Consider the following 27560-nt stretch of genomic DNA (forward strand, 5'->3'; position numbering starts at 1 on the left):
GGAACAGTCTATCCTTGACTGCCAGATGAGGCCCCCTCCAGAAGCGATCACAAGCAACTTCAGACTGGTTTCGGCATGTGGATGGCTTATTGCCTGATTTGGAATGATGCTTCACTTGTGTAGAAGGCCCAGCATTCTTCCTTTATCTTCCAGTATATGTTATTTTTGAGTTTGTTTCCCCTCTACTTTTTACAGGTATACTAAAATGTAAAAGATCTACTGGGGCCTTTTTTTCTGGTTTCTGGATACTATCATTTACCACAGAGGCCTAATCACTCTTGGTGACTTAACACTTCAATTTGATAACCAAGTTACACTCTTTAACATCTGGGTTTACTTTGCAAGTGTCCGCAAGACCTGTTGCTTAAAATATTTGATCTTTAGGTTAGCCTCTTTCATAGATTGGCTTATTCTGATCAGCATCTTTAGGCCACCTGCTTCAGCCTTGGTCTGTAGAATCTTGGGTTATCTGTCACCATCATCTTACAGCCTGTTTGCATCGTTCAGTCTTCTTGCTTTGTATTTATGCTGCTTATTTTTAAAAGGACTGTTGATTTTATGTATTAACATTTCCAGAATCGCAGTAAAAGAATGATCAAGGTTCTACATCACAGGAGATTGACATTGACAATGTCGGTACATTCCTTTCGAAAATATGACGTATTCTCAATATCAGGCTTGGATTATTGGAGTACATTACTGGTTCCGGACATAAACAGCATTTTTCTGAGTGCATAGATCATAACACTTAACATATTTCACCCCCCTTTTCTCCCCCCCCCCCCCCCCCCCATGCCACCAAGGTTGTGTTGGGTATACCCCACCCATACCGGGTACCAAGTCGGACTACTTCTTATGAGTGTTGTGTGTCTACTGCATTCCCGGGCCCCAGGAGACTCCTGTGTGCTGTTACCCCTGAACCAACTTTACCTGCCTGTGATCCCCGCCGTCTCCTCCGAGGGAAGGTCCCCTCTCATGGGTATGTCTGTTATCATGGCTTTCCAGGCCCTCGTGTCTTCTAGCTTTTCATCTCTACTAACACTCTTTATTCGGATTAGCTCCGCTGTTGCCCATTCCCTCAAATCTTTGGCCCAAATTTCCACCGTGGGGGGCGTCGGGCTCTTCCACCTAATTGCTATTCTTTGTTTGGCTAGTACTAACCCTAGCGGGAGAAATTTCCTTGTGTTTTTTTTTTTTTTTTCTTTCCCCTTTAGGTCTAGGGAGGAGGAGTCCCAATAATATCGCCTTAACAGAATAAGGTATCGTCCATCCTGTAACGTTTTGTAAGCAGTCTGTCACCTTCCCCCAATAAGATGTGAATTCTGGGCAATCCCAAGTCATGTGTATAAAATTGGTGTCAGTATAACCACATTTGGGTTAGTGGGCAGGGCAGTCCAGGTATATTTTGTGTAGCATCCGCGGGGTCAGATAGGTTTGATGTACAATATTATATTTTGATTTTGAAAGTAGTGTTGGAGCTAATTTGTTTGACCCCCCTCTTGCACTTATTTATGCTTCTTTGTAATACTTGAAGGACTATTACATTGGGAAGGTACGCTCATCAACCCCACTATCACAATTAGGGACTGTTGTACTATTCCTCTTCGTAAACCAGGAAAGTGCAGAGTGCATGGTAACTGGTTTAGTAAAAAGAAATGCAATTGTGTAACACCACCAATACCGCTTGTATTACCTTCACTGATACTTGCACTAGTTACACTCTACCAATACTCTCACAACTATGAAAGACTATTAATATTACAACCACAGATACCATAGAAACAATACAACTGTTATCAGTACAACTAACTATAACCCAAATACTACCACCATTAAACCTACCATCAGCCCCTTTACCGCCAAAGCCAATAGATCACACTAAACTGTGCTACACTTGTCAACATAATTTCTGATTGCCAGAGTTTGCATGCCTTATTTCATTAAACTGACCCCTATTGGAATTGCCAATGTGTGTTATTACACTTGCCTCTGCAAGTGTTGGGAGGTTGAGCATAAATAGCTTACTTCAGTAGGTGGTATTCGGTTTGAACATGGATTCTGTAAAAGCACACACTCTCACTGAATATTTAAAAGAAGCAAATTATATTTCCATATTGCATTTAAAATTACAAACAAAACAACCATCCAGAAGCTTCTGCGATCTTCTTGAGCTGAAATAACCCCAAAAGTTGTGTGTGTGTGTTTGTGTTTTTTTAAAAAAAAAAATTTTATTGAAAAAAAAAAGTTATCCTCTCATCATGAGGTGGCACATGGTCTTTTGTAGACAGTTCTGCTTTGGAGACCTGTTGCCTATCCTAAGTTATGTTCGAGTCTGTCTTCTTACTATGGGATTGTACATTTTGTCTGAAATTAAAAGTACAGGACCTAGTTCTGCAGAATAGCAAGTATACTAGAAGGTCTGTCTTTTTTTCCCGAAGATTCTGTGTCCCTGGTTCAAGGGCGGGGGGGCGGTGGCGGTTAGCAGTGGGCAGAGCAACTAATCGTGTTTGAGTATAGGCCCCTGAAAATCTAGCAAATCATGTCACAGTAGTCCAATAAGCAGACACCAGCACACCTTAGTGAATGGAAATTCCCTCCCAGAGAATAATGGTGTGTTTTTAGGTTTCGGCTACCGTCCCACTGCGTGAGCCGAAATCTTTTGTGTGTAGTATGGGGGCCTGAACACGCCCCTCTTCTCCATTGGCTGGCCTCGTAAATGCTGGCCAGCCATTGGAAGAGAGGAGCGCCACTGAGTTCAGGGCCCGCCTTGACGCGATTCGGGGGCGTTTCTGGGTCTTTTTTTAAGTCCCGCCCTCTCCTCTTCCCATTGGCTGGAATTTTACCTTCCAGCCAATGGGAAGGGGAGAGCACGCCCCCGAATCCCTACAGGACGCTGTGCTTTCCAAGCAGCGTCTACCGAGAGCCTCTGCCCCCCTGTTTGTTGTTTCTTGTTTCTTTTGTCTTATTCAGTCCGGGTGATAAGTAGCCATGATCGTGCCATGACTCTATCTCTCAATGGGAGTGGAGGTTTCTGCGTCAAGCAGGTTTATATAAATATATTTAAATGAGTGCTTTCTCTTTGCACTCTATTGTCACGCTTTAGTGCGGCAGCAGGAGTTCGCAGATGATTGTCTGGCACAATTGTTGCTACCGCTCAGAATGCGCCTTTCTAATATGCGCTTCTTTATGTATACTGGATGTTTTTAGGACGTTCCCCACATACGTATTGGACCTTTAGGAAAGGACCGTTCACACGCGACTCTCTGTTAAATGGGATTTCGAGGGCATAATGTATGGGGTATTTTTAATATGACATTTGTTCCCCCTTTTTTCACAGTCTCTTTTTCAAATTCTGTTTTCTCAGTTTTTTTCTTGTGATCGATCCTTTGATTGACAATTCGTTTTAGCCAGGTTAATATGGCCGCCGGGTCCTCGATAGTAGGAGGAGCTCCTTTGTTGAAATTTCGTTCTTCATTTATGTTCACGGTCACATTCTGTCTTGTCCCTTCCGCTTACGGAGTTGGACGTCGACGCGGGAAAAAAATGGCCTTTAAAAATGGGTTTGCATTCGGGTTCTTCGTTTGGACCCACCAACCCGTGTTACCATGCCGGGAGGTCGTTATCATTGACCGGGGTAAGTTCTATATGCACACCGCTACTTACGCTCGAGTAACGTCTAATTTAGAGTGTGGGGTCATCCTGTTTGTAACTTTCTGTAACTCCCAGCTTGTTTAAATTTAATTTCCGCCGTAAGGATAGCTTTGGGAACCACGGTTATTTGCCGTTGCATATAAGATAAGGATGCTTGTACTATATATTGCTGCAATAATTTCTTTTACGGCACCCCGTGTTTCTATGCCTAATATTTACAGGCTCATATGCTCTCCTCTGTGAGTGGCGCACAACATGCAATTACCTCTGACTGGGGCCATTGCATTAGTTTTAAATTAGCATTTACGACAATTTGGTTTTGTATGTTGTGCACGGACAGTATGCACACTTCAATCCAGTGTGTGGCTTGTATGTACAGCTGCTTGTTTTCCTGGCATATTATCCTATCGACATATCGGATTGCCTTCTTGACACCTATATGTATTTTAAATTCTCTAATAGAACTTTAAAGGTCCGCGTGGCTGCTGTTTGTATTTAGACGCAGGCCAAGGTCAGTGCTAGTTTAATGTGGGGGATAGGATATATGTCTCGACACTATCGGGGCTAACTAATACTGAAATGAGCTTGGGCAGAGGTGATTATCTAAAACTTTCATTGCACTATTAACTCGCAGCTGTCTTTTCTTTCAATCGCGTAATATTTGGTATTAGCAACACATGTTGGCTGCTTCTATTATAAATATAGATCAATTTAGGGTAGTAATGTTATCATCATGGCATATGTATTTCAGATGCCATATTTATGGGGCTTCTCTTTCCCCTGCAGCATCCTCTTTTATAGATAGGAGGCAATACATACTGATCAAAAACTTCACTTCGCAATCAATTATCTTGGCGTATATCGGAAGGGCCAGGTAAGACATTGGGGGCTTTTTATCTTCTATTGATGCACTCTGTTTTTGGCGTTTTTTTGTCGTCTGGCATTAAGTTTTTCTTTTCAATATAGGAGGTGATATATATCTCTAAGAAGTCACTTTTCATTGTTTGACTCAGAGTTCTTCTGTCTCAGGTAAAGTATCACGCTATTGCTATCGTTATGATCCTTTAAGCTCTATACATCTAGTGATTTGTGTTTTTGAATTCTGCTCGTTGATACAACTTGAGATGATACGCCGATCAAGCTGGCCTTCTTTGTGATTTAGATAATAGCTGCAACTAGAATATTATAATACGGCCCGCTTACTAATTTCACTATTTACTTTATATTACGTGTTTCACATTGTGGTCACAACCAAGAGCTCAGCCTGCCATGTTCTGTATTGTTCTTAATGTATTTCTTTTTGAACTTTGGATTTTTTGGATTTCAGTGCTTCCTTCATTGGTAGTGGACTGGGTTTTCTCCTCCTTCTTGCTCTCTCTCCTGCCATCCCTCTCTTTTCTGCCTTCTTACTCCCTCCTGCCCTCCCTTTCCACCTCTCTCTTCTGCTCTTTCACCTTCTTGTCCTCCATCTCTCTCCTGTTCCCTTTCCTGTCCTCTCCTCCTCTAGCCCTCCTTCTCCTTCTCGCCCTCCCTCTCCTACCTGCCGCCCTCTCCTTTCTGCCCTCTCTCACACACTCCTACCTTCCCTCCTGTCCTCTCACTCCTTCTTGCCCTCGCTCTCCCTTCTGCCTATTTTCCTTCTTGCCTTCCCTCTCTCCTGCCCTCTCTTCCTTTTGACCTCTCTTCCTTCTTACTCCTGCCCTCCCTTTCCCTTCTGTCCGCTCTCTTGCTCTCCCACTATTTTCTGACCTCCCACTCCTCCTTGCATTTTCGCCTTCCTACCCTACCTCTGTATCCTCCCCACTCTTCTTTGCATATGCCTTCTCAACATGCGCTATCACTGCACACAGCCTCTCAACACACGGCCTCTCTGCACATGCCTCTCTCCATATGATCTCTCTGCACAGGGCCGTGTGTAGAGAGGGCAAGTGAAGATAAGGCATGTGTAGAGAGGGCGTGTGCAGAGAGGGTGTTTTCCATAGAGGCACTCCATATTTCTGTGTAAAGTAAAACACATCAACGTTTTACACATAATTCAAAGAAGTTAGAAAAGACCATTTGTCAAAAGCAATACCAAAAGCACAAACTTTAACAAAGGCGAAACCATTGCATTGTAAATGCTTGTTTTATTTGGGTCTTATAAAAAACAAGGTGCAAGTTCCAGTATTACGACAATGGCTGTTGGGCTCCTGTGGTAGGTGATGAAGGGGCACTCACCAAAGGTCTGTAGTTTCCAATGTAATTGCCAAAGAGCGATATTACTAGTGCTGGCCAAGTACCTGCACTCATAGCAGCCCTTTTGCCTGTTAACATCCATGGGATACCCGTTTGGAATTACATAGTTAGTTAGTCAAGGGAAAAATGATCTGGTAGGGGCATCCAGAGTGTCCACTGGCCAATGTACATTTTCAAACCGTGAGATCTAGGGGGCAGTAATGGCTAGATAGTTCAAATGGTCAACACCGAAGACACCACCCGCACGATGAACACCATCCACTCCGGATCCCCAACCGACCCCTGCCCCCACCACGTCTTCAACAAGGCCGACACCATCATCGCACCCCAGCTTCGGGACATCATCAACACCTCCTTCCGCACCGCCACCTTCCCGGATAGCTGGAAGCACGCCGAGCTCAGCGCCCTCCTGAAAAAGCCAACAGCGGACCCCACGAACTTCCGCCCCATCTCGCTCCTCCCTTTTCCTGCCAAAGTCATCGAAGACCGTCCACAAACAGCTCGCCGCCTTCCTCGAGACGAACGGATTCTTCGACCCCTCGCAGTCCGGTTTCCGAGCCAACCACAGCACCGAGACCGCCCTGATCGCAGCCACCGATGACATCAGATCCCTGCTCGACAACGGGGAAACAGCGGCCCTCATCCTCCTGGACCTCTCTGCAGCGTTCAACACTGTCTGCCACCGCACCCTAGTGCAGCGCCTCAGCAACATCGGAGTCCAAGAGAAGACACTGGAGTGGATCATCTCTTTCCTCACCGGAAGAACCCAGAGAGTCCGCCTCCCCCCGTTCAGATCCGAGGCCACCGAAGTCATCTGCGGCGTACCGCAAGGATCATCACTCGGCCCAACCCTCTTCAACGTCTACATGAGCCCCCTTGCAGCCATCGCACGCCAGCACAACCTCAACATCATCTCCTACGCGGACAATACCCAGCTGATCCTCTCCCTCACCAGCGACCCCGCCACCGCCAGAGCCAGCCTACACGAAGGGATGAAAGACGTCGCCGAGTGGATGAAGAACAGCCGCCTGAAACTGAACTCAGACAAGACGGAAGTCCTCATCCTGGGATCATCGGCCTCCGCCTGGGACGACTCCTGGTGGCCCCCTGCCCTGGGCACCACTCCCAAGCCAACGGACCACGCACGCAACCTGGGCTAAATCCTGGACTCCTCCCTCGATGACCAGACAAGTCAACGCCGTCTCCTCATCGTGCTTCAACACCCTGCGCATGCTCTGCAAGATCTTCCGATGGATCCCCACCGAAACCAGGAAGACCGTCACCCAGGCACTCGTCACCAGCCGACTGGACTACGGGAACACCCTCTACGCCGGAACCACAGCCAAACTTCAAAAAAGACTCCCAACGCATCCGCCCGACTCATCCTGGACATCTCCCGACTCATCCTGGACATCTCCCGACTCATCCTGGACATCTCCCGACTCATCCTGGACATCTCCCGACTCATCCTGGACATCTCCCGACTCATCCTGGACATCTCCCGACTCATCCTGGACATCTCCCGACTCATCCTGGACATCTCCCGCCACCTAAGAGACCTGCACTGGCTCCCCGTCAGCAAGAGAATCACGTTCAGGCTCCTCACCCACGCACACAAGGCTCTCCACGACCTGGGCCCCAAGTACCTCAACGACCGCTTGACCTTCTACACACCCACCCGCCAGCTACGATCGACCAGCCACTCCCTCGCCGCCGTACCACGCATCCGCCGAGCCACTGCCGGAGGAAGATCCTTCTCCTACCTGGCAGCAAAGACTTGAAACTCCCTCCCCATCCACCTTTGGCTGACCCAAGACCATCTCTCCTTCAGGAAGCAGCTCCAGACCTGGCTGTTCGAGCAGTGACGCACCCCCCCCCCCCCCCCCCCCGCCAGCGCCTTGAGACCCTTCCGGGTGAGTAGCGCGCTATACAAATGCCTTGATTGATTTCATGGTGACTAGCCATGGACACCAGCCTTGGGCCAAAGAGGAAAATAACGTGCTTTTTTTTTTTTTTCTCCTCCTAAACTGTAAAATAATCAATTGTGGCACCCATAATTCATTGCATGGGTGTGCTGAGGCAGGGTGATGCAGGGTCAGCACACTTGTCCAGTAGGTCCTTTTTTACAAAGCTAATTTAAGTATTCTTCTGTGTGTCTTGGGTTGCTTCTCTGAGATGACTATTTCCGGGCATGCTGCATGTCCTTCAGTTAATGGATTATTCCTCATAAAGCATCGAACCCTATTGTTTCCTCTTCAAAGTCAGTCCCTATGTTAATTCAGCCTACTGTTTTAAGAGGCAGTGTCAATGAAAGGGGGCCGTCTATTTGAAATGCCAGTTCAATGCTTCTTAGCTCAGCCAGGTTGTGGGAAACCTCTTTGTAGGCTTTCATAGGGCAGGACTGGCACAAACTGGCTAAACAAATTTGCGATCCCAGGGCGACAATTAGGGCTCGTGGTATAGAGTTTGTCTTTTATAGCCAGTCCTTAATGGAGTACAAAGGAGTTTTCCCTGGCGGCCTAAGGTATGTAGCTGGAACTCCACAGAAGTCAAATACCAAAAATAGACCTAAACTCTATGCCGACAGATCGGAAAATTGGTCTGCTGAAGAGGTAATGCTGGTAGGACCGCATGCTAGAATGAAATCCAACATTTCTGACCTTCTGTCCAGAGGTTGCTCCATTGCAAGTAATCAATTTCAATAACCTGTGCAGGAAGCCACCATCTTCTGCCGAATGCAAAACGTCCTCGTAGAGGACCCGCTTCATAATGCACATGGTTTCCAAGAGCACCATGTGCAAGCTCCAACTCCCAGCAAACGTCCATAGGAAGGAGGATACCAGTTAAGGGTGGCAGACTTTCGTTCTAAGGGCCCTGGCAAAAGACCGGCATACATGCCAAATATATATAATTTTATTTTTCTGTGTGGGGTTCCATCCCTAGATTAACATAAGAGCATCTTCTCCCCCCCCCCCCCCCCCCCCCCCCCCCCCCCCAGGAACAGTTTGCGTACTCTAATGACTGGGATGCTTTTTCTAAACCTCATAGCTGACATCGGCTCGTCATGACCCCAGGTGGGCAGGAATCTTGCTTAGTGTAGTGGTTTCAAGGTATCCGGCCCACCGCCATCATATTGGTTCTTCACTGGATGACCATGTGAAGAGCCCATTTCCTGTTACTCATAGTAGCACCATGTGAGCTGCAGGTCTGGACATGGGATCTTCACTAGGATGGCAACTGCTGCCAACCCTGAGCCTCTCCGTTACCTGCTGAGGGGGTCAGTGGCAGCTCTTCAATATGGGGGAACAAAGCGCCAATTCAGGACAGCCTTGTGCTCAGCTGGTGAAGCCCGGAGCATCTCCAATGGAGGGGAGTGCAAGAGATGCAGAGGCAGAAAGATGGACCAAAGGGCGGGACCACACAACTGTCTGCACCGTGCAGACTTTTGGCCTTACTGCTACTCGCAACTAGCCGGGGATGGTTTGTTTCTGGCGGCTGTGAGGATAGTTGTTTACCTTTTTTTTGTTATAAAAAAAGTTTTTATTCAGCTGTTCATTATCTTATTAACAGTATTCAGTCCACAGCACTACTACGTTGCCTGTGGTTGAGCTCCCACAGAACTAACATTTAAATGTAAATATTAGAGAAACTGTAAACCTGCATTGCAGGATATTTTTCTACTTATTTCTTGACATTACTGATAAAAGCCCACAATATTTTGTAGCAAAACACGAGTTACTCCTTCACAAAAGATAATTTGTGTGACGCATTTGGTGTCGTGTGGTTCTGTGCAGACAAGAAAAGAAGACCTGAGCTTGTTCCAAAAGTTTCTGTTCGAAACTGAGCACCATATTTGGGGGTGTATGGGAGGCCAGATCACAAGGCGCAGCGTGATGGACGACCTGGGCTCGCGCCGCGTGAAGGGGCCGCGCGTGCCGCTTCTTCAATGAGCAGCTCTGAGGGGGAGGGAGGCCTTTCCAGTAAAACGTTAATCTGTCTAGCTTTCTTTGCACTGGCATTCACGCAAAGGGAACGCGTAGCTTCTAAAAAGATCCAGGGAATGTGTGTTCTACTGCACATTACAGGTCGTTTTGTTCCCCACGTCTCACTACATGTAATCACTTAAGACAAATTTATACAAAGGAAAACATCACTTTTTTTTAAGTCAGTCCGTCATTTGCTGTATACTCAGGCTCAGCTTGACGTCGATTTGGAAGGGAATTCAAGGCGCATGAGCATATAGCCTTCTAACCGTTGCTGTTTCCTGGGGGTGAAGCCTTTTCTGGGTCCCCCCTGCCATATTCGGATACATGAGGATTTCACTGGGGTACTCTCCGGAGGCACGAGGGTGTCACTGGGGCACATCACCTGCTAATATTGTTGAAGCCAATTTCTCTCTAACTAAAACAGCAAGGCCAGACCTTACATTGCCTGGGCAAATGGCGCCTGTGATTCTGGGGGTAGTTCTGTTGATGTCCTGTGATGGTCTACCCACGGCTGTCGTGGCCCTGTATATCCAAATCTTCCACTTCTTGCTGGGCGTATCTACACCATGTAAAATGATGGTCTTTTTAAGTCTAAGAACGTGTATCTCTTTAACATGTGTAAGCTTTGACATTATTAGTAGACATTATAGCACTGCAATGAAAAGTACTTATAAGTGGTAATTTTGTACAACTGATGGTCAGAACTCACATATTCGAAAGTGCTTTCATACACTATAATGAAGTTTTGGTTAAATTCAAATATTTGCCGGAGATCACACAATTTAATCCGAGACGCCCACGATTTATCAATGTTTCCTGGTTTCACTCCATACAAATCAGCTAGTAAATGGACATCTATTTGTCTTTTGTTATGTTAAGGCTTTCTTTTGACCTCTTAGCGCATTCTTCTGCAGCTTTTTAAATATAGCGCAAACTTGACCAGAAGGTATTGGAGCGCTTTACATGAGCACCTGTTACATCACACAAGCTCGCATGCATTGTTTATAGGCCTGGGGAGATTAAGTGATTTGCCCAGAATCCCATGATGTTGAGCCGAGTCCATATTCAGAAGTACTGACCATAACCTACTAGGTAGAGTGAGGGAGGCAGAAGCCACATGAAAGCTCGGTTCGAGTTTTCAACAGGACCTTGAGCGGAGTTAGAACCAGATCTCAGACTTGATCCTGGCTTGCACTTTTAGTGACTCTCCCTCCTCTAGATAGTTTAATAGACACGTATGGTAAGTGGGTATGGCAGATAAGGAGCTACAGTAACTAGGTATGCAAGGTTAGATATGTTGGGTTCAGTACAGTAGGTATGTGGGAAGGTGCATCTGAATATAACAAAATGATTACTTGATGTAACCAACCTCATGACCTTTATGTACAACCTATCTAAGTAATGGAAAAACATGGCTGAAGAGGGCCGACCCAAAACTGGGGGTTGATGGAACTCGTGGAATTGCACTCCGCTGAGTTGCATGAAAACTGAGTTTCTGTGGGAGGAGTCGGTACGTCCTGCTGATTTTTAGTGCTAGGAACTTGGTCTGCGCTGCATAATCAGTGTGAACAGCACCATGTGGTGCGCAAGAGGGCACAGCTTCTTTGCTGCCCCTTGAGTGGATTTTCTACTCGAGCTACAGCTTTCTTGCCACCAAAGGTTGTCACCTTACATGCTGAGAATCTCACCAGGTGCTGTCCTAGAACCTGAAAATTGCGCTAGGGGACACCAATTTTCCTCTCCAACTTACCGGTGGTGAGCCATGTGTGAGGAAATGAACTCCACCACATGGCGGAGTTTTGCTGGAACTCCAGTGGGCAGAACTCCACCTGTGGAGCTGAATATATCACCCACCCCTACCCAAAACCCACTGTATTCATCTTTACACGGATGTATGACGTTACAACGCATACTTTTACCACGCATACCTTTACAACGAATACTGTTACAACGCATAGTGCTTTGAGGTGCTGGATAGTGGTAAGTATAATTTTCTATTCCAACTCCAGTCCCCGTGGACACTAGGTGTTGGATAGAAAATTAAACTTATTCCCTATCCTAGAGCGCCCCCCAGTGCAATGCGTTGTAATGGTATGCGTGGTAATGCCTGCGTTGTAATGGTAGTGCGTTGTAAAAATTTCGTTGTAAACTTTACATACCTCTTTACACCTTTTGGAGCAGTTGCAACAGATCTCTAATGCTATCCGTCATGAGACCTAAAAACGATGTTTTGAGGAAGACTTTAACTGGCTGATTTTGTTTTTGTAGAAAGCGCGTGGCATACGTATGCATATACATATGATCCAAGGACAATCCACGTTATCCTTTGATTGTGAGTCCCTGTAATGAAGACCAGAGGTAGATAATTGCACAGACTTGTTTAGTTTGCTTGGTCAACAGGTAAGGTTTATTTCAGAGCTAGTTTTTGGTCCATGTGTATTGTTGCTCTGGGTTAGACACTGAATGCATGTCAGAAAGAAGCCCTTCCTGCACACCATTTTCAGAACAAACTATTTTGATTACCTGGTCAAAGATTTGAGGCCTAATGTACAATTTAGCAGATGGAGTGAAGGCAGTCGCGGTGGTTTAAGACTTTACATCTGCCATCCTATTTTCCTCATCTCACCAAATTTAGTGTTCCCTGCGGTGAACTCTAAGGGTCTATGTGAACCACCATCGCAGCAGTTCATACAAAGTCATTTAAAAGTTTCGTGGGTGTGTGTCGCCAATTACTAACGCACACCAAACTTAAGTGTTCTCCCCCCCCTCCCCCAAATACAACTGCACTAACGCCACGAGTTTTTCCATGTTGTGGCGGTTTATTTTTTGGGGGGAAAAAATACAAAAAAAAGCCACCCATTCTAATGAGGGCAGATGGTCTGATGGCCCATACTCTGTGCAGGTGAACCAAGGTTTACACAGATGGAGTAAATTTGTTTTCCAGCGTCTACATGGTGGATAGAGTAAGTTTTAGGGTCAGGGTACTCTGTCACTGAGGGAACAGAGTACCCTGTCCTCCAAACTCTAAATTGGGACCTTGGTGCCCCCAAATATGCACTTATTTTCTATTTATTTTCGTGGGAAGTCTTGTCCAAAGACATCTTGGATACCACTCTTCTGAGATCCCTTATGCGCACTTTCATAAACTGAAGGCAAAACACGGATTCAAAATGTAGCAAATCCACATAGTCAACTGCTTCTTCCTCTTCCGTAAATCATTTCAGCAGTTATGACTACGCTGGCCACAAGGTGCTTCCCCTTTGGTAGGAGGCCGAACTGACATTTGCATAATGCCTGATGGAAGCTTGTGACAGATGCTTGGGTAGACGTCTGTAGGAAGTTGGATCTGTATATGATATTGCCACTAGGTGGTAATACAGAGCAGAGAGTCCAGGGTTCCCTAAAAGTGTACGAGGCTCAATGCAAAATCCGAAGTGCTCTATTAGTGGTAGTGCGGGCGAGCAGCCTTGGGCCTAACACAGAGTCTTGTAAGACATTTATTGCACACACATGATCAATAATGGACACACGACTCAAAGAGATCCAGACCAGTTTTTATAAAATTATACTTTGTTTGTACTTGATTTTAAGACCCAGCCCTTGGTAATAAGGTAAGTTTTTAATTAAAAATACTTTTCACTTTCAAGAATCGACACTTAGAAACTTTTTCCAACTGCTCAATGTTTTCCTATGGGGAAAACCTTATTGTGGTTAAACAGGTAAGTATTGAACCTAAAGTTTCAGCCTTCAGAGCCAAAAGTCGGCAAGGGTCCATGGGTCAAGTAAGTACCAAAACTGCACCACACGCGGTACAGGGGCTGCTGTGTTCAGAGGTCAAAATTGGAGTTTGACCCAATGCTTTCCAGTGGAGTCAGGGGTTGCAGGGACCCTGTGCACTACATTTGAAACTACATCCAAGTCAGGCAAAAAGTGGGTGATGGGCTAACCATGCAAAAAAAGGCACTTTCTCACAACGTCTGCATGCCAAAGCGGGTACTGGATAAAATTAACCTCTCAACTGTTGTCTACAGACTTATTGATAAACCTATGACTGAGTAGGAGAGAGTTAAGACTGGGATTGAGCAAATAAGCATTTGTATCAGTCCCAAGCCTGTATAAGGTAGTGCGTTTTTTAACTCCTCAATCTTAGTGGTTGAAAAGTCATCAGTTTCTCCTTTCTGTTGTACTGGAAAATAAACACACGTCGACAAGAGACTGATCTGATTTCATGGAGTCCTTGAAGCTGAGAATTTCTTTAGATTGATCATAAGCAGTTACTTTGGTTCAACCAGGGCTAGTCTTCTCTTTTTTTTTTTTTTTTTGTACACTGCCATCGAGTCATTCTTCCAACCACCAACAGTACTGCCGGTTTGCCAGGTTTCCCGTTCATAGTTTACCCATCTGCTTTGAACAACCGCCAGGGTCTTTAAGACAGTCATGGCTCAACAGGCCAGCCTCCTGCACGAATTTGATATTCTTCTGTGCCCTACTCAAAGGTAGATAATTTATGCCATCTCTTCTAGCGAGTGTTTACCTCTATATCTTCTTTGTTCTAATAATTCATTTTGATGATGGATCAATTCTTTTAAATATGTCCAAGCTAAAAATGCAAGTGTCACTGCCAACTGGAGATTCTTTGAAGACACCAGCATTCAGTTTCCTCGCACCTTTTATTTCTGGTCTTCTATCATTGGCCTTAAGGGCACAAAACCTAACTCTCAGAATTATAACACTCCACTTCTGGCTCTTGGATTATTTGTAGGTGACATTGTAGTCGTGTAGACCTGAAACTCCCAAGTTCTTGAGAGGCCTCAATGTTTTACCAAATGGAGGCAAACAAAACCAAATGCAACTAACGTAACTTGCCCAATTACCTGCACCCTTGGGAAATCATGGCACCTTTTACTTTCTGGTCTGTAACATAGGCTGAGCTTTTCCTCTCCCTGTTTGTTGCTATGACGCTTCTCCTATGGGACGTGAGCTGAGCTGTGCAGGACTTTATGTGCACGCCAATCTTTTGTTGATGTTTACTGCAGCAAGATGTTTTGGGTGTACTCCTGTAAAAGTGCCCCTCCTTGATGATGCGGTTTATGGCATGAGCATGACTCCTTCTTTGGATGGCTATGAAAATCTCTTTTGGAAAAGTAAACAGGAAATCGATTTGTGATCTTTATCATTAACCCATTACTGCAAACAGGTGGAATTATGGTGAGTCTGTGACTCTCAAGGTGGCTGTTGAGCCCCTACACAATAAGGGATGATGCTGGATCCTTCTGTCTCATTCCTCTGCCTCGCAGTGGCTTTCGGTGTGATGAAGCAGGGAAGAGGAGCAGCACTGTGTATGCGTTCAAAAGATAACTTGTCTTGGGAAGGAATTGTTGCCATGTGTTTTTGGTATAAAAAGCAGTACCATGTTCTTACAGTTTGTCTATCCATCCGACATTATGAGAGATGCCTCCTACCCAGAAATACAGAGCTCCTAGGAGGGTTAAGGTGCCTTGATGTATGGACTACAGGTACTGATTTTAATCAGTATTGGCCGTTCTGCTAATGTTCTGTCCCCCTTCATTAAATGTAAAGAACATTTCAATGCCGTTCAAGTGCTTCTAGTATGATTTTTTTTCTTCTTCTTCATTTATCATCCTAGACTGGACCAGCCTGGCGACCTCACAACCAGGATATACCGTGCCACATGCTATAAAATCCACCCCTCGCACAATAGTGGGTTGGGGTAGAAAGATTGTAGTGCATTACAATACTGTGCATATTACATTAAAAACATGGTTTTGCTAATTGTGGTGAAAATAATTCCCTTAAAACTACATAATCACCATAGGTCTAAAATTGGGAGTGAGGGGCTCTTCTGGACTTGAAAGTACTGGTTGCCAGTTCTTAAGGTGGTTTAGATTATCCCTTGTGTGTTCTTTGTGGTGAGCCTGCCTTGATGGCCTGTGTTTTTCACTTCCTATAATAGATCGGCTCAGGTACTTGGTGATGAGATTGAGCAGGACCGGTCACACCACCACCAGGATTTGCTTCACTCTTCAAACATACAGTGCTGCATGTATATCTTTTGAGTTATGGTGTTCCTAGTATACGCAATCCGTCTTGTCTTTATATTTACCGGCAAAAACGTATATGGTATTAGGTTATGTCTCTATTGAAAGCAGTTGGGTGATGTAACCAAATGAAAACCGGCATTGTAACATACTCCAAGGAATAGTTAAAATGCTTGCGCAAACTTCACTCCAACTCCTATTATGCACTGTTAATGACTTCAAGTATGATGTAATCTGTCACCCATTTAAAGTTGTGATGGAGAAAGTGGAGCGAGCAAGAAGTCTGGATGATGGCCAGACCCATACATCAGTGTCTACTGGGTATAGGAAAGGGCCTCCTAAGTGAACTCTAACTGAAAACGAGCCACAACACCTTGCTGTTCACGCCCAGTCCATTGATCACATACCCTAACCACTTGGGAAAGGCTGAAGCCAGTGCCCTGTGGAATATGTATATCCTGATGAGTTTATGAAACCTTTCAATTCACATAGGATTCCTCTACTTCTATTGTGAATGCTTTTGCACATAGTTTAAGCTGCATTGCACCATTTTGCAAGTTTTCCCGAAATCGGATTGAATAGAAAGGAAAGCATTTACCTAATGTTGCCCTGGGGGGGCTTTCTTCGCAAGTGTATCAGTGCTCAAGGGTATTCTTCTGGGAAGGTTGTCTTCCTGGCCATATTCGATGGAAATTAGACTCCGTTAAGCCCCAGTCAGATTATGTTGGCCTTGAGACCAGCTAGCTCAGTGCCACCATAAGTCCCCCAACCCTACCCAGGGAGCGAATGGTTTCTGGCAACAACTGAACATGTCGACCCTCACCCCTTGGATCATAACAGATCCGAACCTCTCACTCAGTCACTTGTGCTCTCGGAGGAATATGCAGAGAATACACAGTGGGAAGTTTTCAATATAGTTATTGAACCAACGTTATTCTTTTATAAAATACATGTGCTGCGATGAGCCGAAAGTAATTACATGCACCAAAAGAGTAAATAGTAGATCTCGTTCTACCTTGGTGCTAAAAGTGTATATATGCAGGCATATGAACAAGGTAGTATTGGGTGTACTCCTACTATGCAACCTTGCTCTGTGTGTACCTAGAGTGTAGGTGTGAAGCCATGAATTCCTCCCTGCACCCCCCCCACCAACGTATGATCTAACCCCATTACCTGGTGGGAGAGAATGTAGGACCCTGTCCTGGTCACAAACTGGACACCCCTCGCAGAGATAAGTAGCGGGACAAGCGGGAGACATAAAAAAAAACGCTTCCCAACACGGAGTATATGAAAGATGTATAACTCCGAAAAATCATCGACTGACTGGTGCTAACCAGTTCAGAGCTAATATATTAAAAAAAGGAACTATTCTGTTCGTATCAGACCTGTTAAAGATGTGGTGGACCAGCTCCCCAAAATGTAGCGGGAAGTTAGTATGGAGTAGTGTCTCTCTTTTGAATGAGTACCTTGCAACCTGGACATCAAACATCTGAGGTTAAAGGCCACATCTTTTTGAAAAAACATAGCTTTCTGATTGCTCAGATAATCAAAGCATATGTTGGAAACATTTATTGAAGGCCATAGCGTTGCCTCCCTAACTGTGCAGGCAGCTGTAAACAGTACTTGTGTGCCACAAGTGGCTATGGAATTAACCATTACCAGATAAGCAATGCCTGGTTCCATTGCACAGCCACCTTGATCATTCAGCATCACATGGCTCCCCGTAGAGAGCAGCTTGAAAACTGGAGGAATCGCAGTAGCCGGAGAACCCTTTAAATAACAAGTTCACAACTGAAGCATTGCATGCCCCTTGACGTGAAATGTCCTTGTATACTAAGGACCCGCTCAAAGCATCCTCTCATGGAACCACTCAGGAAAACATCTGTGTCCCCATTCATGCATCTAAACCTCAATGATGATTCCCAATATTCTTGCACATAACCTTCCCCTAGTGCTTCATATCTGCCTTCTTGGTGGTATTGTGGAACTGGAAAGTCGTGACCGGTAGGGTAATGTAACCAAGGATTATCCAATATGTGGATGGTGTCTGAGCTACAGTGAAAGGTAATTGGTCTAATTTTGCAATGTGCAACATGGTATAATTTGCATCTCTTCGTGCCATATCTGTCTTTCAGTCAGCTCGAATGCAGAAAACAGACTCGTGCTGTTGATATAATGCCACGGCACGTGACCAGGACGAAATGTTTGCAGTGTCCAGCTTAATAATACAATGGACCTATCCCGTTGTATTATATCAATTGCAGAAGATACTTTTTTGCCCAGTGAATATATTCTGAATGTTAATGTGGTCATACAGCTGTCAGCCAAAGCCTTTTCAAAGTATCCCTATTTTGTGCAGTCTCTCAGCAGCTTCCTGTTGAGAAACTTTCCATAGCTCATTGTATATTGCATACAAGAAGTGCTTTTGATGTGGGTTTCGGGGACCTAACCAGAACTCCCTGAGATCCATTTCGCCAGAAAAAGGGGCAAGTGTTTCACCTGAGAAAGTGTTGAGGTTTTTAGCCAAACAAGGCCCAACTTCCCAACACTATATGATGTCACCACCCGATTGTTCTGATTGTACATATCGCTAGTTGGGTCTATTTATTTTAAACCCCTTGGCAGTGCCCAGGAATCTAAATTGACGCCCATTTGTGTCCACAGACCAAACCCGCCATCCATTCCAACTGGGGTCTAATGAATTGTAAGGCTCATTGTGTATCATGGCATCTTGTGTATCCTCGCTGTATTGTGTAAAATGCTGCCAGCTCTCAAAATGTGAGAAAGCGGGAATATGCGATGTGTTCAAATCCTTCATCTTGGCCATTCCAAAATAGGAAGTTTGTTGCACTGTTTTATTCAGGAAAATAATTTGTGGTGTGAGGCATGCTCTAAACCAGGCCTTAGTTCCCTGAACCGGACAGTCTTTTGTCCCACAGACCGATTTTGTCTATAGTGTCTTTGCAAAAGTCGAAACCCTGTACAGACACCTGGTAAAGACCGGAATCAAAGTATATCAGTTTGGTGTTTGTTAGCATATTTTTCTTTGCAGGTGTAGGTGCAAGCCTATTGTAGTAAAAGGCTTAGTCTGACTTGTCAAAACTAGAAAAATAAGCAAACGTTTGTGCAAATGTTTTTGAACTACCTTTCGGTGATGTTGGGCAGTGTTGCCATTGGGTGAAATTATAAACCGTATGTGAGATACTAGCTCTGTGTAAACAAAAAAAAACAATGTTGATTACCAAACATAATCGCCAAAACTGGATTTACCATCCCCCAATTCATCAGAAGAAAATGCAGCCGATTGTTCTAAATCTGCAAGCAAATTATGAATAATTTCAATGTTACAAACATCAGAGAAAGTCCTACAGGTGATATCATCATTTTTAAGGAAATCTTAAACAAATACAGTATTTGTAAAAGTTCGGTAGGGCCATTCATATCATGATACCTTGTCCCATACTGTTCCTTCCAGAACTGCAACTGCTGTAATGGTCGCCAGGGACAGGCCCCTTTGTTCACGGTGCCATGATGCACGTAGTTTTAGTACCAAGTTGCATTGCAGAGAGTTCTGAGAGATGGTGTCTATTCAGAAGCAGAAAAAAAAACTGTGTCCAAACCAATCCAACGGGCCAGGAATAGTAATCCAGTTATAATCCAGGAGTAACACAATGTCTTTTTCAGCCAAAGCTAGAGAACATGCATTTGTAGCTTGAAAGGAAGAGGCGGTGGCGATGGTATGTCACGTTCAGTTAAATCTACTAAAAAGTCGTCATAGCCAGACACCGTTCGGTCTGTGTTTGGCAGCTCGGCAGTTTTTGTAGAACTAGGAGAGAACTCAATCTGTGCCCTGTTTACATAGACCACGTCAATTTTTTTTTAATTGAAATTTATGATTCTGTACTCCACCGTAGAGTTGTAGTTTCCACAGGAAGGAGAAACACTTCATAGTTTACTGTGTTCTCTTTGAAGAGCAGAATATTCTTTAGTTAAAGCTTCCATCTGAACTTCCTGAACGGTAGCGAGAGGAGTGCGGTGGCTACCCAGGAGCCAATGAGGCCTACTGTGAGAATCGGCCACATAGTGTGGTTTGATCAGATCATTTTAGACAAACTTTTTGCCTTGGTAGCTGGCAAGAGGCGGGAGAAGTACAGTTCTGGTACCTTCGACAGACGGGTACAGGCCTCTGCAAGGTGGCCCAAATTCTTTCTTGTCCCCCCCCCCCCCCCTTTTTTTTTTTTTTTTTTTAATTCCCTTCCCTGACCAGATTCCTCAATTTTCGGAACCCAGCCAGAGCAACATTCACTTCTCCAGTGGTGATGTTTTACTTGGACGTTGCTTTGTATGCCCTCGAATTCATTTAGGTCCTGTAAAAGATTCAAACGTTCATGATGTCAAATGGTGTTTCCGATGGCACTGTTGCGACATTGAGGTCTGGGACCCAAATTCTTACTACAAGCAGGATGTCATATGGAGTATGACCACCCAGGGATTTTTGCCATGTTGTTGAGTGCCCTCTGGATCCCACATAGGTGATTGCAGTTGTTAATCAGAGCCTAATACCCTTGCTGTTAAGGACTGCTTTAAGTCACGGTTTTTATTCTCCACTATCGAATCTCCCTTTGGATGATAGGAGTACCGCAAGGCCACACCCAAACTTCCCATGGCTTCTTTTTAAGCCCGAGAGCTAAACGCCGGACCCTGGTTGCAATGCAGTATGCCAATTGCGTTCTCTCCCGATGAAGACTTGCAAATCCTTTAACAGTTCAGGCGTCAGCCGACCGCTGTGGCCAAACCCACCGGAATCTAGAGCATGAATCCACTGCCACCAAGATGTACTTGTAAGCCCCTCATGAGTGTAAAAGGCCACAGTGATCTACATAAACTGCCAGAGGCTTGTCTGAAATCAACAGAAGTGTCTGTGGAGGAAGTGCTATGGTGGAACCCTTCATCTGCTGGCAGATGTCGCATTGGAGGACGGAGTCCTTAGTATGTTTAGTTAGACCACGCACCAATAGCGCTGCTTCAATAATGAAATTGTAGTAGTAACCTTGTGTTGGCTGAATCCAGACCCTCGTTCAGCTAGTATTAAACCCAGTCTGCGATCAGTGTTTGGTCAACTATATCCCCCATTACTTGAATCGGAGTATACAGAATGCTTTGTGCATCTAACTTGTAGTAGTACTTGAATGGACAACCTTTCGGCAAGTATGTGTAGTTGCGAGCAGCATTGACAGCCACCATGATGTCTCGGTCTAATCTTGTACTAGAATGAGTTCAGCAGTGTGAACAGTTGTCATAGCGGCTTCATCAGTGCTGGAATTCCCTGCAACGTGAACGCCAACACGTTGATGACTCGATGGGTGGATAGCATGAGCTAGTGTCAAGCATTCATACAGCTCTGCCACCTGTTCCAGAAGCAGCTTGTGCTTGATTGTGTAAGCCTTTCGAATTTCACAATCCATTCTTGCCCCAATAATGAAGGCATTCGTTATAGGACTGGGCGCAGTTATACAAATCATACACTAAAATTGTGGGGAATCCATGATCTGTATTTTGTAGTGTCAGTATTAGGAATTTGAGTTCTGCCGGCTGTGCTGTCCGTCCCCTAGGGACGGAGTATGTGTTTTTCCAGGACCAAAATTTCCATTGTGCATGTGTCCATTATGCATGCCATGGAATATTTGTGTTTTGTCCCTACAGCAGGCTGAGCAGACCCATCAGTATAGATGATACATTCATATCAAACTAGAAGCCTTATTTCATTCAGCAGGGGATATTCTTGGTCATATTGCAAAAATGCTATTTCGTAATATAGAATCAAATCGTAATCTAAATCTGTTGGTGAGTTAGCCCACTGAATCCATTGTGGATATAATGCTTTGGCATTTGGAAAGCTGTTTTGTAATTGCCTTGATGGTCGGTACTAGGGTACCCCATTTATGCGTTTCTCCAGTCCTAGTGCTCTCTCGCAACAGCAGTCTGTACCGCTGTGAATTTTCTCCGTGGGTCCAAAACACATTCCAGCTTTTGTGTACAAATGTGATTTGTTTGCTGTAGGTACTGCATCACCTTCGTTGAAAGTGATATAGGTATACCCAGATGGTCCAGCAACTACATGGATCGCCAGGTGTGTAGATGTTTGGATGCTTTCATATCCGCTTGTACAGAACGTAAAATGTTAGTATGTTCCTGTGTTCATTGATTGAAAAATCAGGTCTAATTAAATCGTAGAAGGGTTTTACCCGTTCTGCGTCATACAAAATGTATGCTCTGCCAAAATTAAAAAAAAAAAATCCTAAAATGGATTGTAGTATTTCTGTCGTCGGAGCAATGCAAGTTTTTTTTTTCTAAAAAAATGTTTTTTTTTAAATGGCTTGCCAGGCTTTTGCCTTCACTTGACAACTTGAATCCCAGAAACAGAACATTGAGATGGCAATTTTTCAAATGTTTTTTTTTTGTTTTTTTTTAGTTTTTTTTTTATTTGCAGCGCAGGTGAGCAAACCCTAGAATTATACGGTCTACTCTGTCTAGGTGATCCATTAATTCATAGTCCGTCGGTTAGATATCATCTACATAGGACAATACCTCATCAAGATTTTGACTAACTGTCACTCTGGCTAAGGCTATTCTTATAACTTTTGAGGGAAACAGCAAATTTGTTTCTGTGACCTTAGCGCTGAAAATGCTGTTGTATATCTGCTTTCAGGTTCTATGTTCTGGCAGAAGAATTCATTTGAAGGAGCTAGTGGTGTTTTGTATTTCTTCTGCTCAGTGTTGTTCATTAGTGCGGTACTGTGAGCATTTTGTACTGCCAAAGTGTGAGTAGATGTGTTTTTCATGCTGGTAGTCTAAAACTAGACGCATGAATTGTCCGGTTTTATAACAGGAAATAAGGGATTCTTCATTGAGGGGCAATTTTCTATTACACTCTGGTATTCAAGATATTCTAGGATTTCCCTAATTTATTTTTAAGCTTCATGTTTTATTGGGTATTGTCTCTGGGGTTGAGGAATATATTTTAATGGGACCTCATGATGTGACATCATCCCACCCAACATGATTGCGATAGAATGCAGGAGCTCATGTTAACCCCCACTCCTTGGTGTAAGAATATTTAACTGATTCTGGGATGAAGTCCGAAAGCAGGTAAAATGACAGTTTCCCCATTTGGGCATTCCATTATGAACTCAGGTGGCCAGTCTTTTTCAGCAAAAAACACCATAGCCATATGTCAAGTTCTCGCAAAAGAGAACTTTGATGTACCTGGGTATGTACCACTCCGTATAAAAGATGGGGAACACTTACCCTAGTATCTGGTGTTTCCACCCTGATATGTTATGCTCACTTGGCGCTACTGCCACCAGAGTATCCAACAGCGAGCTATTTACTTCTGCTGCGCTGTCCAGCATCATCACTGCCCATTCAGAAGCGGAGTTCTCAGCAGCCTGGGAATGCCTTATTTTAATCCCAGCTACCTTCTTTTTAAATTTGAGGTTTAGGAGTCTTTTGTTTTGTTGTCTTTTTTTTAATGATGTAATCTGAGCGTTGGGATTCCTTCTTTGGTTTCACAAACTCTTCTGATCTGCGCTCTGAACGTCCACCTTTCTCCAAATGTGTATCAGTAGCCTGATACCGGTCAGGCTCTCTAATATCACGGTTTCACATATTCTATTTCTTTTCAGTGGTCGCCTGTTGAGACCCACCCCGTGATTGTGGGTGGGTGGGTGTTTTCTTTTTTTTTTTTTTGATTTATTTACTATTCCACCTCTTCGAAGAATCGGGTGCTTGCTTAGTTATCCCTTTCAGAATTACTCTTTAGTTGTGTTTTCCCAGGTGTGGCTCCCCAATTATCTCTACCTAGCGTAGCATAGTCTTCTTCACTCCTTTTAGTCACTTCTCACTCATGCGGTGCAGGATTGAACTTCCTTAGTCATTGGTGTATTGCCAAGACTGCTGCCTCCCCCTTATGCTACTTAACATAATGGCTGATACTGCAGCATGTTTGGCCTACTTGGGAGGCTTTGGGTGAGGTGCTTGAGTTCCAAAAATCTGCTTCAAGCATGCTGAGGCTAATATAGATGGGTTTGAGAATTAAGTGTTGCAGTGAGTGTAAGAATACATAGTTGTGCATACTGTTTTGGTGCTCTCAGAATTTTGTTAATTCTTATTCTTGCAGATGTCCATTCCCAGAGATTAGTCGCCTGAATAAAGCACGAGCATCTGATAGTTCGGCAAAATATAGCAGCGTGGATGGCCAAAAGATGGGTCCACCTAGAGTATATTGGTCTGCTTTTTTAGATTTCGCCTGCACAGCACTTGCGCTGTGCTTGTGAAATCAACTGTGTTTAATAAAGCGTTCTTATCACTTCCTGTTGTTGAAGTCCTGTGTTCATCCACTTTTGGGTCGACTTTTTTTTTTTTTTTTAATGCGAGACTGCTAGTCTGTTGCATGTTTTTCTCATCTCCTTCACCCCAGCCCTCCCCTTGCTGTTACTCCTACTGTGAGCCCTGCTGTAGCTTTAACTTGGGTGAGGTCTTCTAGTTTAATTACCTACTGCTTCTGACATAAACTTGGCAGCACAGTGAGATTATTAGGTAAAGGCTGGGATACGACTGACTTTACAGAATGGTCGCGTACTTTCGTCATTTTTTTAAAATGTTGTCTTTACTTAACTTTCTCTGGCTGCACACATTTGTCCATGGGGATCAGCTTTCAGAATCTCTGCTTCTGTGTTTTTTTTTTTTTCTTTGCGCTTTTTAAAAACTTTTAATTTGCATTTTGTTTTCTTTTCATACATTTACAGCTCACATAATATTGATCATTAGCAGTCATTGTTCATTACACCCGACTATACCTTCCCTTCATTAAGAAAAGAACAAGGAGGATTTTCTGATGAACCATATTGTGTGTAGCCAAAGTCTACGAAGGTGGTTGCGCGTTTAGCGCCCAGGACGGTCTCACATTTCAAGTATTTATAATGTAGCTTTCATCATCCACATCTTGATTTTATACAAAAATTTGGTTCTTAACATTACAACAAATCTACAACATTGTAAAGCGCTGCGTTTGAGACTATTGCGATGACTTGCCCTGGGTTCGCGCCCCCCGTCCTGCCAACAAGACCTTATTTTGTTTGTAAATCTTGCCTACACAAATGTGCCTCTACACCTTGCTCATTCCACCGGTGCCCCCACCCACCTCACTCTTGGTGTATTCGAGCTTGGCTGATTGCATGTGTCCATTACTATGGACTTAATCTCCAGTATGTTTCCTATACAGGAGTTTGTATTTCTTTCTTAGCACATCATTTTCAATATAGTTGGAAGAGAGCGTAAGTGGAGTGTGGCAGGATAAGATTTTCATTGCTTTATAATTTCTCAGAGAAGTCCCCACCTTAACATTGGTTTCTGCCCACAAAAATGCCGGTGGTAACAACATACAGTAAAAGTGAAATTGCCTACAATAACGGAGTTACCTCATTTTTTCTCTGTAACCAAGGGAGGCGAGGCGGAGTACTAATATTAACCCGCTTCTAGCTTTAGCGCACTAGTCTCACAAACCCCCTACTGTTTTCATTGCATTACTTTGTTACCGCTTCGCCAGCTGCTGCCATTTGGTCACGTAATGCACCATTACTTTTCCGTATATTGCCGGAGTTTGTCACTATGAAGCTTCTCCCAGTGGCACCAGTAACATCCGGGGGGAAAAAACTGCTGAAAAAGTTGCAGACCTATTGGCATTCATGATATGTTCTTGTAGGACCTTGTTCACTGTACTGTACTTTATTTCTCTTTAACAATTTTAGGACCGCTAATTTTAATTGTTTGCACACTGCACAGCCGTTTTCATCAGGCCAGTCCTTCTGTGCTAGGTAGTTAGTTTACATTTTGTTGGGAGCCTTCAGAACTCTTATTTACATAATCCACAAAGCAAGTCCTAAGTTAAAAAAGTAAAAGAACGAAGCACAAATTTTCCGTTGCACCTATGTTTTCTTCTGCGTAATGTTAGAAAACTTGAAATGAGTTGTCTTGGCGTGGAATGTACGAATTTCAGTCAAAATATTTTTCACACTTGTGCCTTTTTAGGTGGAGCCTAGAGCCAGCACGCATGCCCTACTCTGCAAGACTTGTGGTGGAGTAGCAAATAGAAGCCCCACCCACTCTCAGCCCTTATTTGCTATTGGCCTGTGTCATTGTCTGTCCTAAATGCTGGCTTCTGATTCGAAAATAGGTTTGTTAGCCCCTCCTTAATACCGCCTCCTCTTCATTTGTTACCTCCCTGGCAACTGGCCCCTTTACTTCGGTTGTTGCATGGTACTGTTCTTTAGACTGTCAGCACTATTTTCTTTATTCACTTTCTTTAACTGCAGGAACCACGTGCTTTGGTATCTTCTTAACCCCCCACTCCTTCTGTTGTCTGTGCCTTCGCGCCGCCCCAACCCTCCATCGTCTTTGATGCCTTGCATTTGCAATGCACTAGGTCCCACATTTACATGAGTTTGAGCTATTGGGTTTGTAAATGACAATTCCTTTTAATTGTATGTTTAAAACCTAAATAAAACGCATTTTCATTTACAATGCCAATAGCTTAAACTCCCATAAATGCAAGACCTATTCCATTGCAAATGCTTGTTATACTTTGTGTTGACTAGGTGCTTTCCCGGGCACGTTGTGCTACTTTCTGGATGTAAAGACGTTCTCAATGCAGTGAGCTCAGACCAGTGCAGCAACCTTCACAGGAGGTGCAAGTGGTTCTGCTTTGAAGATCTCATGTAAAATGAGTAACAGACGCAGCATGTTTCTTTCTTGGCAGGATAATTTACCATTAACTGGCTACAGAGCCGGCAAGCCTAGGAGTTAAAAAGGAACGCAGCATGCCCAAGACAAAATGGGAAGGCCATTGTGAGACTTGATGGTTTCTTTGTGCCTGCTATTCCAAATAAACCTGAACACATGACTTGGTGCGTAATAGTTGGCCAGTCGGCCAATCTAGATCGAAGATTAATCTGCACATTAGGTCGCCTCTCCTGGGAATCACATAAGGGCAAACTACTTTACAACAGAAAGGTGGCACAAAGGCAGGACTGGGGAGAGTAAAGTCCATCCCTTCATTATATGACCAGTTAAAAGGGTTAGGAAAATGTTACTTTTGTTCTTTAACTTCCTTCCTTTTTTCACTTTTTAGCACAGCACTTGCACTGTGCTTGTGAAATCATTTGTATTTTAAATCTTAAAAGTGGTTTCAGTAACTTAAATTGCACAACTGCTCACCAAGCTACAATAAAAAATTATAATTGTAGGCTTAATCTATTGCATTTACCAATGCTTGTTTTGGTTTACCAATGCTTGTTTTGGATAAGTACAGAGTTTACATTGAAACAAGAGTAGTCCAGTTTCACAGATTGATAAATGTGCTATGTACATTCTTTTAAAGATGATATAAGTGACCAACAGTGAGTGCAGGGGTATGAGGGCTGATTGATAAGACCCCCACTGGGTAGATTGTAAGAGCTGTCTGGGGACTTCGTTCTGTTGAAAACTTGAGCTGTGTGTTAAAGATTTCAAGTTCATACTCTGCCCTAACTTCCTGACTTGCGCTGAATGGACTGGTGGCCCAAGTTCTTTG

The 27560-nt window shown here is 44.1% G+C and overlaps 1 protein-coding gene across 2 annotated transcripts in view; it reads left to right on the forward strand.

The window, feature by feature from the left end:
• Positions 1 to 27560, forward strand: part of LOC144819518 (tubulin alpha-1C chain-like) — a 146041-nt gene that overhangs the window by 22904 nt on the left and 95577 nt on the right. The window contains exon 1 of one of the 2 annotated variants that reach the window (XM_078677377.1): positions 4438 to 4525. The exons of the other annotated variant lie outside the window; for it this stretch is intronic. The gene's annotated coding sequence lies outside the window, so the exon portion shown is untranslated. Of the gene's footprint in view, positions 1 to 4437; positions 4526 to 27560 lie in introns of those variants that run through there. 2 annotated transcript variants of the gene reach the window in all.

This window comes from Lissotriton helveticus, chromosome 1_1 (genome assembly GCF_964261635.1).
Source record: "Lissotriton helveticus chromosome 1_1, aLisHel1.1, whole genome shotgun sequence".
NCBI classification, from domain to species: domain Eukaryota; kingdom Metazoa; phylum Chordata; class Amphibia; order Caudata; family Salamandridae; genus Lissotriton; species Lissotriton helveticus.